This window comes from Humulus lupulus, chromosome 2 (genome assembly GCF_963169125.1).
Source record: "Humulus lupulus chromosome 2, drHumLupu1.1, whole genome shotgun sequence".
Classification (NCBI taxonomy): domain Eukaryota; kingdom Viridiplantae; phylum Streptophyta; class Magnoliopsida; order Rosales; family Cannabaceae; genus Humulus; species Humulus lupulus.
In genome coordinates this window covers 54,489,243-54,502,998 of record NC_084794.1, presented here as the reverse complement: position 1 = coordinate 54,502,998, position 13,756 = coordinate 54,489,243, and the positions used below count along the sequence as shown (strand labels likewise).

At 35.9% G+C, this 13,756-nt stretch overlaps 1 non-coding gene across 1 annotated transcript; it reads left to right on the top strand.

Annotated features, from left to right (window-relative positions):
- Positions 1 to 9,220: 9,220 nt before the first annotated feature.
- On the top strand, positions 9,221 to 9,327 carry LOC133820658 (small nucleolar RNA R71). Its single transcript, XR_009887061.1, has one exon. It is a non-coding gene; the product is annotated as a small nucleolar RNA R71 (small nucleolar RNA).
- Positions 9,328 to 13,756: the final 4,429 nt, after the last annotated feature.

Here is a 13,756-nt window from a genome sequence, read left to right as displayed (position 1 = left end):
AAATTTTTGGTTAAGATGTAACGTTTCATTAGAACGTTTACTACATACATTGAGATCCCAAAAATATAATTTAAAGGTCTATTACAAGAAAATATTTACAACATGCCAATCTAAGCGGCAAAATAGGGTTTAACCCTAGTTCTTCTTTCAACCCTCGGTCGTGGCGGTCGAGTAGCCGCATATGTGCACGTCGTCACCTAAGCTCTCCAACTCAAGAATGGTCCAGCTTTCTTTTGCCTTTACCTGTACCACATAGCACCTGTGAGCCGAAGCCCAGCAAGAAAACTCAACATGCTCATGAACAGTAATAACATGTCATCGAATCATAATGTGCATGCCTAGCAATAATAGCTTCCATCATGCATGCAAATAAGTTCAAATAAATGATTATGGGGTCCTGCATCTGAATAGAAGACTAATGAGTCATTCTTTGAGGACCTGCTTCTTGGATAGATGACTAAAAGTCGATCTTGGAGTGGGTGACTAATGAGTCACACCCTGTATAAGTGACTAATTAGTCACACTTTGTATAGATGACTAATGAGTCATACCCTGTGCAGATGACTAATAAGTCCATCTCTGTCTAGGTGACTAATGAGTCACACTCTATATAGGTGAATAATGAGTCACACTCTATATGGGAGACTAATGAGTCTCACTCTTTACAGGCGACTAATGAGTCACACTCTGTATAGATGACTAATAAGCCAATCTTTGTATGGATGACTAATGAGTCATACCCTGTATAGGTGACTAATGAGTCACACTCTATATTAGTGACTAGTAAGTCACGCTTGGTATTAGTGACTAATAAGTCACACTCTGTATAGATGACTAATAAGTCAATCTCTGGAGGTTTCATACCCTCCTAGCCATGTGACATGTAGGTCACCTTAGCCTTTCTGGCTCTGGCTCTAATTAACTAGCCCATAGACTAGACAAACGCTTTTAATTTTCATCGAACTTGAGGTCGGTCCGGCATTAATGCTCATTTGAGTCATTCAATGCAGATGTTGATTAGATCTAATCTTTTATCAGCTTGCGTTAAACACGCTAAGGCCGTACTTGACTTATAAGTCAATCCCATGTGACTAGTGCTCAATACCACTGCCGAACTTGACTAATGAGTCACAGCTTCACAGTTGACATTGACACCATTGCCAATCCCTGACTAATAAGTCAGTGCTTCCTCATTTAGGTAATACAAACATACATATATCATATGTCAAATATTCAAATATAAGGCATTTGGCATGCTCACTCATTAATCAAAAGCATAAACATAATCATGCACAATTATAGAGACTCAAGCTCTGATCAATCTCAAAATCAATATTCATAGCATGCCCTAATCACATGTTTCTCGTGCATCACATGCATCACATTTAATCACTTGACATGCCTCAACAATAACCATGCATGTCATATTTAACCATCCCACATGCATCAAGAATAACCATGCATGTCACATATACACAGGGTGCAATTTTCTTACCTATGATTCAAGCGAGAATTAATATAAGAACGACCCTTGAGAACGATCAACCTTTAAGCCTTTAGTAGTCACCTAGTCATAACCAAATATGGGACACCATCAATAAAATGAACATAAGGGTTCCCAAGCCAAGATCTAGCCTCCGGGACATCAATCCCCACTAATCCAGGTAATAGGAACCATCCCAAGGCCTAAAACCAAGTTCCCGGGGCCAAAACACTCAAACGGGCTCAAACCTTTCCAAGGGCTGCGACCTTAACACCTTGGGCCACGGCCCCAGCCACTATAGGAGCAAGGGCCGCAGCGCCCTACACCTAGGGCCGCGGCACCCAACAAGGCTAAACTTACTCCACCAGTTGCTTCTTCAAGCTAGGGCCGCGGCCCCCAACCCAGAACCAGCCATAAACCCGTTTTCCATCTTCCCAAACCCTCCAAAAACATACCTAAACACTTCCAAATCATCAAATCAAAGTTCCCAAGCTTCCCAATGATCCAAAACCATCAAATCCCAAGGCTCAAATGAACCAAAAACTCAACGATTCACAAAGTCCAATTCTAAGCTTAAAAAATTAAAACTTAAAACTTGAATTACCTCAAATTGAGTTGTTTCCAACTAAATCCTTCGGCTAATAAGCTTATAATCTTCCCTAGGATCGCTATGCCTCGATCCTCGCTTGATTCCGACTCCTAGAACTCGAGATTTCTTCGAAAATGCTTCAAACGGTAAAATGAACTATCGGGAAGAGAAAGAGAGGTTTTCTAATGTACGGTTCTATCTGACAAGCTCTTCAAGCTTAAGTAACCTCAAATAAAACCTAGTGCTCGGGGTCCTGAAAATACCCCCGAGGACATTATAGTCAAAACTCCCAGAATTTCCTCCTGATCTCAATAACTTCCAATTTATCATCAAATAACATCCTCATAACTCAATATTCCAATAAGAGACCCCGTTATGACAAAATCGCTAATTTATAATATAAGACCGTCTCATGCCGAATAGCTCGAATATATCTCCATAATAATGGGATCTCATTCACAAATCACAATATGCACCAAAATATACAAATATGCCCTCAATGGGCCAAATTACCAAAACACCGTAATAATCAAATGTGGACCCACATGCATGCATATAACATCATATTATAATATAATTCACATAAACATGCATATTATCAGTTAATGGCTTAATTAAATAATTATGGCCCTCCCGGCCTACTAATCCTGCTATTAAACCACATTAGGGATTTCGGGGCATTACAGGTGCTACCATGTGCCTCAAATGCAATTAGTAAGTGTAAACCATCTCATTATGGTTATTAACAATTAGTAGGCACTCCAATCAATAGTTGTGATAATGAAATTATGTTTGTGATTATATTAGTCCATATAATAATTCTAACACAATGTCCCAGCAAATTTGATGGCAACTATAAAGAACGACAAAGTGATACTTTTCACTTTTTTTTCTTCTTTAATATTATAATACTATATATGTATATATTTAATATCAAAAAATATATTAATATAGAAATTTAATATGTATTTCATTAGAGAATATGTTTTTTGTCGTGTTGAAGTTGTAATAAGAAAATGGGATAATGCTAAAATTACACAATTTTTATGTTGATTCAACACAAATATTGTGCAATGGGTTGGAGTTGATCTCATAGAAAAACAATTAAAAGTTAAAACTAATATTTTTTGAAGAAATTATACTTCATACCCAGTTTTAGAAGGACCATTAATTTTTACCTAAATTTTGAAAACTTTAAATTAATACCCACATTTATAATTGAAATACCCATTGTACCCTTTGCTATTCTTTTGAGTAAAAAATATTCAGACCTATTACACACAAATTCAACTTCTCATAGCTCACTCGAGCGACACTTCTGTTCTCACTCCGGTGACCCTTCGGTGCTCACTTCGTCGACACTCCGGTGATTGCGGTTATTGCTGCATCTCGAGTAGTTATGTATTGAGTGGATTCTAGAAGTTATGCTAATTAAGATTTGAGTATGTTTAATTTATTCTCATGTTTTTTGTTCATCCTTAATTAGATTGAAATAATTATATACAAGCTATATACATATTGGTAAAAAATAATATACCTTAATTCAGAATTGAAAGCAAACACAATGATTAAGTTGTAATTATCATTCTTTCAATTAAATGACGTATAAATGGGTCACGTGCTATCACATATATTCTTTTATATTATTATTTTATGGTTTTGAATGGTGGATTAAAGAATTGGGATGATTCGTGATTTGTGTTGTGTATATTTTAAATGAATTTTGTGCACGTGTTTGATGAAATTCCTCAACTGAACTTTATGTGTTTGCAAAAGTTCATAGTGAAATAATTTTTTAGTTCATTCAATTAATGAATCCATATGGGGCCACCCTCTAAAACACCTGAAAATATGGTTGCAGTGTCTCCCTATTACTATGAAAGGAAGAAAGAACTTGTTTCCATGTATATTCAAGTATCTCCCACATCTTAAGAAGATCTCCAATTAGACACTAGCCTTACCATCCATGTTGTCTTTTGTTTGGTGTTGTTTATGGAATATCTCAAGTTCACCTCTAAGCTTTTTTAGCTTCATTTGGTAACGTCTTAATATATGTTTTTTTAATAACTCGAGGTTTTTTCTTCATTGTGTAGCTTTTTAAAGTTAGACATAATCTTCGAACCCACCAACTAATATCTCCTAGGATCTTTTTTAAATAAATTCATTGCATGAAAAGTATTTGTAATGAGTATGTATAATACATCATATAAATAGACACATTATATAAATTTTATTTTTGTCAGGGGCAACTACATGGTAGTTGTATTTTGCCAAATGGACCATTGATCTGGTTGCACCAAGAAAACCAGAATTAAGGGAAGTTATGGAGGAAAACCACAAAAGATTTAGATTTTTCTTGCTTGTCTATGTGGATATTTATTTTTCATTGGTTTCAATTATTTAGTGAGTCACCTTTGTCATGATGGTTGTATACCCTTTTTGCTTGTCTTTGCTTTTCTCGGCAAGAAAATGACTCAAACTCCAATCATACTTTTGCATAACCAAGTGTTATCACCCTATAATATATATGCTATCTATCAAAAAAATTCTCTTGTAATTAATACTTGTCACTTGTGATTTAAGCACTGCTTAACAACATATGTTTTTTTATGTGTGTCAAACTAGTGTAAATATTTTAATTAGATTTGTGAATAATGATGAAGATCCATTGACATATATTAAACTATTTTTGTTTTAAAAGTAATATTTAACTATTTAAATTTTAAAGAGTTGTGGTTTAGATTTTAAGCATTGATGTTTACATTTTAAAAAGGCGTGGTTTAGATTTTAAGCCTAGTGGTTTAAATTTTAAGCATTGAGATTTACATTTTAAAGAGACATGGTTTAAATTTTAAGCATTGTGGTTTAGATTTTAAAGGATCATGGTTTATATTTTATATGGTCGTGGTTTAGATTTTAAGCCCAGTGGTTTAACTTTTAAGCCTTGTAGTTTAAATTTTAAAATGTCGTGGTTTAAATTTTAAGCCTTGTGGTTTAAATTTTAAAGAGTCGTGGTTTAAATTTTAAGCCTTGTAGTTTAAATTTTAAAGAGTTTTGGTTTGGATTTTAAAGACTAGTGGTTTAAATTTTAAGTTTTAAGGTTAACATTTTGAAGACTTGTGGTTTAGATTTTACGCCTTGTGGTTAAACTTTTAAAAGATCGTGTAGCGTCCCAAAACTCCTAATGAGGTTTAGTACCTTGGTTAGTGTGTCGGGAGGGCATAATTGAGATTTTTGGTGAATTATGTGATTTTAATTATATATATGTGATTATGTGGATTATATGAGTTATATTATAATATGACTGCTTATGCATCTTTATATGTATTAAATATGTTTAAAGGTCCTCTTTTGCAAAAAATTGACATTTTCGTAATTTTGACTAGTTGAGAGTAAAATTATAATTTTGTAAGCTATGTGCTTGAGACCACATTATTATGTGGATATATTCATGATATTTGACACGAGTCGATCCTTTTGAGCAATTTAGCGAAAAAGTCACAATGAGGATTAATGCCCGGCTCGGGGTGAGCCAAGGGGTATTTTGGTAATTTTACACATTTCAGGATTGGTTGTTAAACGTGAGTATTTGATGGGGAAAGAAATTGTATTTGATGAATTGACTAAATAATTTGGAGATTAGGGGGGATAATTTGAGGTTTAGTGGGAAATAGAAGCTAATGATAATTTTGCCATTGGGGTATATAGTTTGGAGGTTAACAAGGACTGGGGGTAAATTGGTCACTTGACCAATTGGTGTAGATTTTTGGCTGTCTGGAATCAACCTCCTCTTTCACGTTCAGCTCTCTCTTTCTCTCCTTCTTGCTCTCTTCCTTGTTCCAAGACCAAAACATTCAAGATAGGCCTAAGCTTGTAGGATTTTGAGAAATCCTAGTAAAGATTTGAAGTCTTCTTGAAGATAGGAGCTGTCTAGGCCACTGTAATGCCCTGGTTACTCCAAGATCGTTATTGTGGACTTTAAATAGTGCCTAACTCATTAAGTGAGTCATTTGGTTATAAATGTGCATCTAGGTGTCATTAATAGGCCAGGGTGAAAAATATCGATCAAAAGGAATGTATACATCTTATTTTAAACATTAAACTGTACATGGGCCCATAAAAGTGTTTACAAAGTTATTTACAATCCAAAATGGTCATTACAGTAAAAAAATTACAACCCGCCGACCTAAGCGGCAAAAATAGGGTTAAACCCTAGTTCCTCTAAGAAACACCTTGGCCGTGGTGGTCAAGCGGCCGCATATGTACAAATCGCCACCTAAGCTCTCCACTCAAGGCTGGGTGAGCTTTTCTTTCCCTTTACCTACACCACATAGCACCCGTGAGCCAAGGCTCAGCAAGAAAACTTATTACTGCATGTATACAATATCAATAAATGATCATGTAATCATTCTGGGGCTTGCAGCCCTAATAAATAGGAGACTAATGAGTCACTCCCTGGGTAAGTGACTAATGAGTCACACTCTGGATAGGTGACTAATGAGTCGCACTCTATTTAGGTGACTAATGAGTCACACTCTGTATAGGTGACTAATGAGTCACACTCCGGGGCTCTGCACCCTAAGCCATGTGACGTTTCATTCACCGAAGCCTTTTGGCCCTGACTCTAAGTAACTAGCCTTTAGACTAAACCAGCGCTTTAGTTTTCTTCGACCTTAGGGTCCGTCAAGCATTTAATGCTCACGTTGATTATATCTAATCATTTTGGCACGTGTTAAACACATTAATGTCGCTCTTGACTCTTTAGCCAATACCATACGACCAGTGCTCAATACTACTACCGATCATGACTAATAAGTCAATGCTTCACGACCAGTACTAACACCAATGACATTTCTGAATAATAATTCAGTACAATTCACAAAGAAGCAAAGTTGCTAGGCATTTACAATGCAATCAATGTCCATATATAGAGCATTCAACATGCCTCATCAATAACCATGCATGCTACATACTGGGTGCAGTTTTCTTATCTCTGGTTCGAGCGTGAAATAATAAAAAAATGACCATTGAGAACGATTTGTCCTTAAGCCCCTTAGCAGTCACCTAATCATAACCAAATACAAAATCCCATCAATAAAATAAGTAATAAAAGGTTCCCGGACCAAGACCTAGCCTTCGGGACGTCGAATCCTACTAAACTGGGTAGTAGGAACGATCTCGAGGCCTTAGGTTTGAGTTCCCATGATTAAAACACAATTTTGGCCTAACCTGCCCTTAAGCGTCGCGACCCCACACCTCTAGGTCGCAGCCCGCCTCAATCTCCTAAGAAGACATGTTTCAAACCCTCGGGAAGCTGAGTCAATTGAACAATTGGAATCTCTTCGCCTAAATTTTTCGGCTGTGCCCTCAAAGCGAGGTTGCCAAAACCGAGTCCTTCTATTGTGTGAGTCTGTGTGATCTGATATTGCAAGAGTAGACTCAATAAAACTGGGAATTTCGTTGTCAAACAGAAGGAGGAGTTCATCAAGATTATCAAAGTTGCTTCGCAATTGAACCTCCTCATGAATTAAAGAGCCAATCATGAATTTTTGATAGCATTCATCATCTTCTCGGGGTTGTTTCCCGATGTGGCAGATATTGACTTCAAGAGTCATGTTTCCAAACGATATCTTCATTAGACCATTCTGACAATTGATCAAAGCATTTGCAGTAGCAATGAATGGTCTTCCGAGGATAATATGAATTTTAGACTCCATGTTTACCACAGATTGGGTATCAATAATAAGAAAATCCACGGGGTAATAGAATTTTTCAATTTGAACTAAAACATCCTCAACAATACCCCTAGGCTTTTGGGTGGAATGGTTAGCAAGCTGTAGCACAACAGATGTTGGCTTCATTTCTCCAAGACCGAGTTGCGAGTATACAGTGTAAGGCATGAGATTTACACTCGGGCCAAGATCAAGTAAGTCTTAGCTGACTTCATGGGTCCCAATTTGGTAAGAAATGGTGGGACAACCCGGATCTTTGTATTTTGGCGGTGTCTTTTGTTCAATCACCACACTCACTTGCTCAGTCAAGAAAGGAGTCTTCTTGACATGGTTTTTCCTTTTTGCAGTGCATAGATCCTTGATGATTTTGGCATAAGCGAGCACTTGTTTTATGATGTGAAGCAAAGGAAGATTAATCTTCACTTGTGTCAAGTGCTCAAGGATTTCAGCTCGGTTATCAGGATGTTTCCCAACAGGTTTCAAAGCCTGGGGAAATGGTACTTTTGGAGAGGCATTGAGTGGTGGATTTTCGGGAATAACTTTTGGAGTACTGGGAGAGTTGGATTTCATGGGTGAGTCTTGCAAAGTTTTACCACTTCTAGTCGTGATGGCATTTACTTCCTTGACATTTTGATCATTAGAATTTGAAGATTGGGCCATGTGTTGGCCTTGCACATTGAATTTCGATTGGGAAGGAAGTTTGCCTTTTTCCGCAATGGCCAAGGATTCAGTCAATTTTGAGAATTGACATTTCATTTCCTTGATTTCTTCCATCATTTGGCGATTTAGTTTGGATTGTTTCTCTATGAATTCATGAAGAGTATTCTCGAGAGAATTTCATTGTGGATGAGCATTATATTGAGGTGCAGAATACACCTTTGATGGTTGAACTTGTTGCTCATTTCTCCATTGGCCTCCAGATGATTGAGCTTGGTTGGAATCTCTCCAACTGAAATTTGGGTGGTTTCTCCAACCAGTGTTGTACGTATGGGAGAACGGCTTGTTATATGCCCCTAAGGCATTGCATTGCTCTTCATAAACTCCCATCATTTCATTCAAAGCTAAGCAGTCCTTAGCTAAATGCTCCGTTCCTCCACAAACAAAGCAAGGTTCTTGCGATTCTGCTTGAGCAATCACGTGCAATTTTTGGCCATTTTTCGTCATTAAGACCTCAAACTACTTTTTCAAAGCTTCGAGTTGGGCCTTAACACTATCCTCTTCTCGAAGTTGATAGATCATAGATGGTTTATGTCGGTTGGTGCTATCAGTAGCACTTGGACTAGTCCAGGTGTGAGACTTTTTCGCGGTTTCTTCGAGATATTCAAGAGCATCGTCTGGCTCTTTTTCGAGGAATTCACCATTGCATAGCATTTCTACAAACTGTCATAGAAGTAACTGAACAAATGCCAGTTCTCATAGCCATGGTGCGGGCACTGATTCAACCAATCTTTGAATCTTTCCCAGACTTGATAGAACGTTTCATTGTCCTTTTGGGAAAATGTGGAAATCTGTTGTTTTAGATTGTTGGTCTTATGTCTGGGGAAGTGTTTCAGAAAGAAGGATTTGGTCATCTACTCCCATGTTCCAATAGACCTAGGTCTCAAAGAGTATAACCAGTTTTTGGCTTTGTCTTTCAAGGAGAAAGGGAAGAACTTCAGTCGCACAGAATCGACATTTTTGACTCGGTTATAGAACGTGGCTACTACCTCCTCGAATTCTCTGATATGCACGTATGGGCTTTCGTTTTCCATTCCATGAAATGTGGGCAAGAGTTGAATCATGCCAGGTTTAAAGTCTAATGCTGGGATATTAGGAGGGAAGATAATGCATGAAGGTGTGGAAGTGCGAGAAGGATGGAGGTAGTCATTGAGAGTTCTTGGTTGGATTTCATCATTGAGAGCCATTGCGAATGGATTATTATCAGCTAAAGTTTGTGGAGAATCAGGGTTGGTGGAAGGAGTTCCGGAAGGAGTGGCTGATGAATTGGAAGAAGTGTCACTAGAAGTTTCGTGATGATTCATCCACTCTCGAAAATCAGAATTAGATTTATTTTATGTTTTTATTATTAATATTTTTTTTTTTTTGATTTTTTTTTTGTTAAACTTGTTCCCAGGTAGATTTGGAGGTTTTTGGGCGATCTCCAACGCCTTACTAGAACTCCCCGCGGTTGCTGAGTAAGTATGGTAGATCACAAGTTAAACCATTTCGACCAAACAACCTTTAAGCAGAGTGAAATTGCTTATTTTGACAGAACAAGCTTGGTTTTCTTATAGTAATAAGTTCAACAATGTAATAGTGCAAAGGTAGATGCTCGAAATGTTCCCAGGCCGATTAGGAAGGTTGCCAAGGTACTGTTTTAGACCTACACTTGCCTAGACAGAACTCCCCGAGGTTCCCAGGTAAGTGTGGAGGGTAACGCTATCACAAACCTTATTTAACAACCAATCTTTCTAGACAGAACAATATCGGTTTCTACCATTTGTAATATTACACAATTGTTCCCAATACTAAGCGTTTTATGATTGAAATTTTATGAACAATTTTATATATATATATTTTTAAAAAAAAACCTAAATTCTAAGTAAAACTAAGACAAAGAAAAAGAAAAGCCTAAACTAAGTAACAAAATAAACAACACAAAAATAAAATAAAGAAAAGAAAATTAAAGTGAAGTGAAGATAAAATAACAAGTTTAATCTTTTTTTTTCTTTTCAAATATGTATTAAACTAAAAAATAAAAATAAATTAAGAAAGAGAAATGGAATAAAAAAATTAACTAAAAAATATATATATTTATATGATTCTCTTTTTTTTGTAACCAAAAGAAAGAAAAATAAAATAAATAAATATATATTTTTTACGTTTTTTATATATAAATATATATATGAATATTTATATATATATATGAAATTTTCTCTTTTTTTTTGTTTATTTTGTTTTACCGAGAGAAAGTAAAAATAAAAAATATATATAAATAATTAAATTTTTTATGATTTTTAGTTTTTTTTCTTTTTATTTTTGTTATAATAATAATCCAATTAACTAAAAATTAGTAAATAAAAAAAACTACATGAACACAATATTTATTCCAACAAAAATACAAATAAAGTTACTAACATTTTTGTAAAAATTTCACTAACCTTTGAAAACTACCTCCCCGGCAACGGCGCCAAAATTTGTTTAACGCCCAAAATGTGACTACCACAAAGCGGTAGTTGTAGTAAAATCAGGCGGTCGATCCACAAGGAGGTAACCTAAAACCAAAAGATTAGTAGAAAATAATAGAAAATGTTAGTAACATGAAATAAATAAAAATGGAGATGAAAATAGATTTGAGATTTTTGTGTTGTCTTTTTGATGGAATGATAAAATGAGATGAGTGAAATAATAGTAAGTTGTAATCAAGAGTTTGAGAAATAGAAAGGTTTCAAGAATCATCCATATGCTTGTTTAGTTACTTAGTTACTTTATTTACAAAAATACACAAGTAAATAGTTCACATCCCAACATTTATTTGGAAAATCTAACATTAAAGTCCATATTCTTTTTTAACAAAAGTCAATTTAAGTTATAAAGTTATTTACTTTAAAAGCACAATGTTAATGTTATGAAAAATCTAAAAATGACAAAATACCCAAGGGCAATAATGCAATAGAAGATTAGACATAAAATTATGTATCAATATTACTTTTACTAATTAGAAGTACATAGAAAGAGCATGACTAATCCTATATACTATTAACACAAGTAAATAAAGATAACAAAATAGATATGAAGATGAAAGAACATAAATAACTCAAATGCATTATATTAAGAACATAGTAAATCAAAGTAGCATAATAACATAACTAGCATATGAAATCATCTCTAACCTTCCTAGGAAGATTAGGCCATTATGCTGATTCTCACAAAATTCTAAGAAGAAAATATGAGAAGAAAGTGAGTAGAAATTTTTCTATAGTTTCTTTACTTTAAAAATTACATACTAATTGTGAAGAAAGAATCCCTATTTATAGAGGGAGAAAAAGACTAAAAAGAAATTAAACAACAAAATGAGGTTTACAAAATAAATTTGAAATATTAATAATAAATATGATTTTTTTAAAAAAATAAAATATTATTATAAGTATTAACCTAGTTATTTTGGAGCATGACCAGATTTCTCTTTTTCTAAAACACCAAAAAAAATTGAGATTTGAAGCTCAAAATAGCAATGTACAAGGCCCAATACCCACAAAACATGGGTTGAAGGTGGCTGGTGGCAGAAGTGGGTTTTGACCCATTCCCAGCCAATGGGGAGGCACCACGCGGCGCTGGCTGGGAGAGGAGAAGGGCAGATGGGGTGCTGGGCTGGTTGGCGTGGGTTGGGCTTGTTGGAGGAAGCTTCGGACTGGGCTACTGGAGGAGGCTTCGGACTTGGCTGCTGGAGAAGTTGGGCCTACTTTGGTCAGACGCGGGTTGCTATTTTGCTGGAGAAGGCTAGGAGTTGGGCCGGACAGGTGGTGGGCTTCTCCTATGGATTAGGCCAGCTGCTAAGGAAAAAGAAAACAACAAATTACTCTTTAAAAATGCCATCCTTAATTAATCATTTTCATTTTTCCTCTTTTCTTTTTTTCTTTTACTTTTATTAATGTCAAAATGCAACATAAGTTAAATTAAAATTAATATTTTCCATCAAAGAAATATATCAAAATAAATTTAAGGAAATATTAATTAAAACTTAATTTCATTTAAACTTTAAGCTTAGTAAAATGTCATTTTTAAGCACTAATCACCAGCCGCCTTTGTCTCATGTTCAGATCTTTCTGTGTGAAGAATTACTTCAGACTCTTGTGGTCAGTATAGATCTCATTCTTCTCCCCATAAAGGTAATGCCTCCATACCTTTAATGTAAAGACCACTGCTGCCAACTCTAAATCATGAGTGGGATATCTCTGTTCATACTCCTTCAGCTGACGTGAGGCATAAGCAATCACCTTCCCTGACTGCATCAAAACATAACCCAAACCCTGATGTGAGGCATCACAGTATATCACAAACTTCTCCTGATATGTTGGAAGACTTAGAACTGGAGCTGTAATCAATCTTTGCTTCAGTTCCTGGAAGTTGTTCTCACACTTGTCTGACCACACAAACTTCTGATCTTGCGTGCCAGCTCAGTCAATGAAGTAGTAATCTTTGAGAACCCTTCCATGAAACGTCTGTAATAACATGCCAATCCAAGGAAACTTCTAAACTCTGAAGCATTCTTTGGCCTTGGCCAATCTCTAACCACCTCAATCTTGGTTGAGTCCACCTTAATCCCCTCCTTACTGACAATGTGTCCAAGGAAAGTTACTTGAGATAACCAGAACTCACACTTCTTGAAATTTGCAAACAATCTCTGTTCTCTCAGTCTCTGTAGAACCAACCTCAGATGTTGCTCATGTTCTGACTCTGACTGAGAATAAACCAGAATATTATCGATGAAGACGGTCACAAACTGGTCCACATAATCCTTGAACACTCTATTCATCAAATCCATAAAAGCAGCAGGGGCATTAGTCAATCCAAAGGACATAACTAAGAACTCATAATGCCCATATCTAGTGCGAAAAGTAGTCTTCAGTATATCTCCCTCCTTGACCCTCAGTTGATGATAACTAGATCGAAGGTCTATCTTGGAGAACACCCTCTTACCTTGCAACTGATCAAACATATCTTCTATCCTTGGCAGAGGATACTTGTTCTTGATTGTTAACTTATTTAGTTCTCTGTAATCAATGTACATCCTCAGAGAACCATCATTCTTCTTCACAAACAGAACCGGTGCACCCCAAGGTGAAAAACTAGGTTTGATAAAACCTAAATCTAACAGCTCCTGCAACTGTACCTTTAGTTCTTTTAACTCTGCTGGGGCCATTCTATAAGGTGCTCTAGACACTGGCTCCGTCTCTGGTGCCAATTCTATCA